Raw genomic sequence first — 6000 nt, forward strand, 5'->3', positions numbered from 1 at the left:
CGTGGACTAGTTGGACTAAAGAGTCTGTTTCCATGCTATGTGACTGAATGAATGTATGAAATGATAAGCACCAAGAACCTGAGGCTATTTAGCTTTTACTTCAAAAGTACATTTTGAACATCTGCAGTAAGAAAATTCAAATTTCAGTGATTTTTCAAATGTAAAATCCATTTGGCTTACATGGACAGATGCTTTTTTTGGGTAGTACAGATGCTGAGATTTAGCAGAATACCCAGCTTACTTCTCCAAGGGAGTTAAACCTCTGGCTCGCAAATGTCCCTCAGATATAAAATAAAATGTTTCCCACTCTACAGTCGGTTTGTTATCTTTGCATGAAAAGGATACCAAAAAACCTTTCATTTTAGCACACCCTATTAAAATCATAAACAATTCCTTAATATTCTTGTGAAGTAAACATTGAAAATTATCACATTACTGCATTAATAACGTGCAAATTTTAAAAATGTTTTCAGAAAATAAATGAACTGAAAAAATTTCATAAACTCTTCTGTGCTTAACTGGAGAATCTTGTAGTGAGCAACACTTAAAAAAATTACTGTTCATTCCTTAAAATTTAACTGTTTAAGAATTATTTATTTTAGTACATTACAGCCACAGCTTTTTGAGCTGTTGTAAAAACGAGTTTCACAGTCCTAATATCTTGTGCATTATTTGGTAATTGATTCTCTCAGCTAAATATCAACAAAACTGAACCCACTCTGTTTGTTCTTCAGTCTACATACGTGCATCTGTTTTTGACCTATCAGTCTTCTTTGCTGCTAACTTAGACTGAACTAAGCAAAGTGCTCTTCAGGCATTCAATTAGATTTTGAGCTGAGCTTTCAGTTTTACATATGGTCTATTTCCAAAACTGCTGCCTTCCTCTTCCAGAACATTACCCTCTTCACCCATCATTACGAAGGTCAATTTCTCAAATTATCACCTTGCCAGCATCTTAATTACTGCACTTCAAGATGTCAGCAAACCCACGATATGATTTAGGTCAGTTTAATATCACTGCAAGTGAGAAAAAAGATAAGTTAAGAAAAAGAAGAATAAATTACATTTTTATAACTTTATTGATATCTTAAGGTCCTTTCAAGTGACTCATTGACAATTAAAAGAATTTTTGAAGTGCAATCACAACTACAATCCAGACAAATGTAGCAGCCATTTTATACACAATGTTAAATTACCATATTCTTAAGCCAACACTCTTGGCACAAATCATAAATGTTCATCAGGACACCAAATCGGCCCTTCCTCTCCCAGATCTACCAGTCTCCCAAAGTCCAGTTCTTGGTTTTAATTCCTTTTATGGTCCATCTTATTTCAGAACCTGGTTCAAACATATCCTGGATTCATATCTTTGTTCTTTAAACTCTAATTTTCTACACATTTCTCATTTGCACCACCCTTTACTCAGGCTGATCTTTCAAAAGGAATGGGTTTGATTCTATCTTAAACATTTCATCAATGAAATTGTTTCCATCATCCAGCTCCATCTACAAAACCTTTTTAAAATTCTGTTTCACTGTGCTTTCAGTACCACCAATAATGCACCACCTGTTCAGCATTTGCTCCTTTTTCTTGTAAAATTCCTTGAGAAATGCACATATATACAATTTCCTCAAAAACCATGGACCTTTGCAAACTCATAAGGTCACTCAATCGTTTTTATCTGCATCACTTTGGAAATTACTGTAATTTAATTCACAAACACAAATGTCAGTCAACCAAAACTGCCTCAATGGTACCTATCATCACATTTTTTTTAAAAAAAACTAGATCCATCACTGAAAAGCTGTTTAGATTATGGTTGAATTTATACAACTCTATCAATGGCACAAAGCTGTTTTACTTTTCAACAAAATTGAATGGAAATGTAAATGATTGACTCTACTGTTGAACCAAACTGCACCAACACTAATTTTTTTCTGTAAATACACACAAGAGCTATATGTGTATCATCATTGATTTAGTATTCTGTATAGTAAATTTAGTACATAGTAAACTCAGTACCGGTGATTGGAGATGAGCAGGTGGCTGAGAAAGCATTACAAGGCAGGGCAGTTTATGAAGGTCATCTAGTCCCAACAGCATTTCACTTTTGAACATACTGATATCAGCATTTAAAAGTTTTTTTTGCAAGATTTGTTCATACTGATCTTCACACAAATTTTAGCTTTTTATTTTGAATAATGACGGTTTTCATACTTTCACAGTTATATAAGCAGGATATCATTTCAGAAAGATGGCAACATATAAATGTCAAAGCAATTATAGCTAAATACACTACACTAGCCAGAACATTATTATTCTATAATACAAATTTCTATATTGATATTGCAACTAATGACTACCCTGGAGCATTTTAACAAAACGTTATTTTTAAAATAACAAATTCATTTGGAGATACTGTCCATATTTTAGGGGTCATGATGTTGACAGAGCAACAGAACTGTATTTGCAATGCATATTATACGTAATGTAGAGCATATCATTCCCCTGCTGCAATAAATTGCTGATCTTGCTTTACCAGCTGCTTCTTTCACCTGCAAAAATTTTAAATTTGCTTGGTAATAGTTTTAGCAAAACACATTCTATTAGCCAGCTATTCCCCTTTGTTTCTAATGTTTGGAGGATCTGTGTTGGATAGAGTGGAGCTCCAGAATCCTGATGAATTGTTCCCGCCTGAAATGTTGACTCCCTTTCTCCTCCAATGCTGCTTGAACTGCTGTACTTTTTCCAGCTCAACTCTTTATCCACTCTGATTCTCCAATATCTGCAGTTCTCACTATCTCCAAGGATCAGTGTTGGCACTTGTTGCTAATGCCAAAATATAAATTTCATATTGACTTAAGTAAAGACATTTTTATCAACCGTACTATTATCCTGTGAAGATTATCAGCATGATTGTTCCTGCAGGTATTATGATTAGTGTTGTAGTTTAATGTTATTTTAGAATTTGCCATTTCTAGAGCAACCAATGCATATTATCCTTCTCTGCCCCCACTCCAGCATAGTGCACTTTTTGCCAATTAATTTTGTGGATTTTCATGCATTTGAGAGATAACAGTCAATCTTTTATAGTATTACACACATAGAATCAAGACAAAGTGCAGTCTGGGTATAAGTTAGACTATCGAACATAGGTAATTGGACCTGGGCAACTAGACAGGATTTAAACAAACATTTAACATCATTCATTCATGTACCACAAATGTGTACCATTTACTCATACTACAGCTTTATAACTCTTATTAATAGGAATAATTTTTGTAGAATCTACAGCTAAAATTCAATTACCAAAGGTGCAGGACAGAAAATATGCTAGACGTAGTAAAGAAATACAAGATAGTTTCTGTGTTAAATAGATTCTTAACATTTGTAAACTTTGGTTAGTTAACTTTGCCAAATTGTGTTTGAGGCGATACAACTTACAGTCAGTTATTCAATAGAGTCCAGCGATTCAAGAATGTTGTTGGCCAGATATCGAGTAAATTTGTTGGGACTGTCTAGGAGCACTTTGAATTTAAATTTTTAAACATTTTATCATCTCTGCAACATTAGAATGTAACAAATACTCAGATCCCACTTTGAACAAGCTATGGCTCAAACTTTTGTTTGGAGTATAATATGACCTTGCAGTCAACATTTAAAATGTACAAAGTTTAAGTCTCAGGAGCTTTTATTTTTTGTTATATATATACATACACACACACACACACACACACACACCAATTTGTACATTTCTGGAACGGCAGATGACAGGAAAAGTGAGGTGGGGGTGGGAGGTACAACTGGTTGCAAATTTCAAAGCTTTCTTTTTATTCTGACCTTGTGGATTTTCTCTACCACTGTTATGCCTTCAGTAACTTAAGTTTCAATCTCTGGAATGTCTACCCCACATTTGTCCATCCTTCACTTCTTTGTTCTTTTGGTCATCTCCAATTTATCTTTTTTTTTTAAATTCAGCATTAATTTTTGCTTTGTTGAGAGTTTTTTAAACATTAAAATCACTATGCGAGTACATTTTGTTGCTGTTATAAAATAAAGGCATTATGCTAAAAATTGATACAAGATTGAAATGGGACAATGATATATGTAATTTTGTTGTAGTTATCTTAGATATTTGTCACTTGAAAAAGGTAAATTTACATCCAGCAAAGACACTGGGGGCTCAGGGACAAAAAAAAAAGCCAGGTTTAATTCCCAAAATCCCAGTTAATTCTGCATTTAGCACTATAAAAATTCTGTCGCACACACTTCATTTTCTTTTAGTTGGGAATATAACATCGAGGTTAACCTGCCAATCAGACATGTATGCATGCATATGGCCCAAACTTTAAGTGTACTAATGAAACCTGACCTGGTGAATAGGTTGGATAACTCATACTGCATAAATCCATTTAACCGAATTTATGTATTAATTTTAAACCTACTTTCCCTTTCTGGCGTTTCCAGTAATATGCCTTACAAGTTTGACTTTCGATATTACAAATCATAACATAAAAGCTAAAACAGACAGATACAAGCTGGAGCTCTGCGGGAGTTTATTTGCATTCTGTAATTTTTATTGGCAGGATTAGCATTTAATTGAGTCCATTTGGACCAGCACCGCACTGTAACCAATGGCAAGTATATAAAATACTAGGCGAGCTCTTCTGGAGAGGAAAATATTAGGTCTAATATTAGGTTTCCAGTGTTATTAAAACTTCAGATCTGTTTAAAGATTGCTGAAACATCTCTTGAAACGTTTCTCTGCTGCAATATATTGTCCTTTCACATGCAGGGAAGACAGGCAGCTTCGACTACAGAAGTGGCGGGGACCTTTTACCCAGTAACAATACTAAAAGCTGTTCAATTAAATTTAAGAGAACAAAATACATTTTATAAACAATTACAAATACAATTCCAATAACAATAAGCACAGCTCCGACACTTTCTCACATGTACCCCACCCCCAACACGTGAGGCGACAACTGCAGGCCCACAGATGATTTTTTGAGTGATTTTTTTTCCTCTTGTGGGGGAAACTTACTTCAACAAACTCGAGGCTCCAACGCGGTTCAAAGTCTCGTTACCCGATGTTCTGTGTAGCCAATTTGTAATTTTGACGTGACACGAAGGCGAGAAGTGAAACTAGTTTTAAAAAAACATACACAGGAGGGTTTTTTTCTGTTCAGTAAAACTTGAAGCAGGGATGAGGTCATTGGTTTAAAAATAAAAGGATGGCGTCATTTCAGACCAATCCCACTGATAGCCACTCAGCAGAGAAGGGGCTGGGGAAAGGCGAGCTATTCATTCCAACTTCCAGCTGTAGTAATGCACCTTGTATCAATATATCGCCGTTCATAAAAAGGTGGTAAAACTGTTTTCTTTTCAACTTCCCCAAGCTTTTCTTGGCTTTACCAGTTCTTGTTACTTTGTTTCAAAGGGGGCGGGATTTCATCGAGCAGCAATGAAAGGACAATGCTCCATATTCAAATTACGCAGCTCCTTGGGAACGCTTCCAAAGAGCTTTTTAACCTTTATTCCACCCCGTTTCTGTCAGGCTAGGATTACACAAAATCAATTCTCGTCTGTAAATGTTTACTGCGTTTATTCAACGTAGAGACATCAGATGCAACGTGCTTCGAGAGACAGAGGGCCGATCGGTTCTTATGCAGGGTTCAATATTCCGGATGATAGTTTTGTTCTCGTTATCCCAGTATCAGATCTATTGCATGTAACAGCGTCTGTTTTATCGGAAACTCAGGATATTGTCACTTCATTTTTTTTGTCTCCCTCATAAATATTTTTCTATCCTTAGTAATAGTTATTTTATACATAAATTGTTATATTATAAATTCGGAAATATCGTCTTCTGCATTCTTCAGACTGACAAATTGAGAGCGCTGCATGGCATATACGAAAGGGGTTTATAGGGGCAATCCATCGCTGATCACATGAAAAATACGCACAGCGCATATACAGTATGTTGCATTCGTTGTTGTA

The 6000-nt window shown here is 35.2% G+C and overlaps 1 protein-coding gene across 2 annotated transcripts in view; it reads right to left on the bottom strand.

Annotated features, from left to right (window-relative positions):
• Positions 1 to 5524, bottom strand: part of dusp16 (dual specificity phosphatase 16) — a 97359-nt gene extending 91835 nt beyond the window's left edge. Inside the window, exon 1 of one of the 2 annotated variants that reach the window (XM_043709457.1) lies at positions 5045 to 5524. The gene's annotated coding sequence lies outside the window, so the exon portion shown is untranslated. The remainder of the gene's footprint in view (positions 1 to 5044) is intronic. The other variant, XM_043709459.1, reaches the window with a different exon arrangement.
• Positions 5525 to 6000: the final 476 nt, after the last annotated feature.

Source organism: Chiloscyllium plagiosum, chromosome 19 (genome assembly GCF_004010195.1).
Source record: "Chiloscyllium plagiosum isolate BGI_BamShark_2017 chromosome 19, ASM401019v2, whole genome shotgun sequence".
Classification (NCBI taxonomy): domain Eukaryota; kingdom Metazoa; phylum Chordata; class Chondrichthyes; order Orectolobiformes; family Hemiscylliidae; genus Chiloscyllium; species Chiloscyllium plagiosum.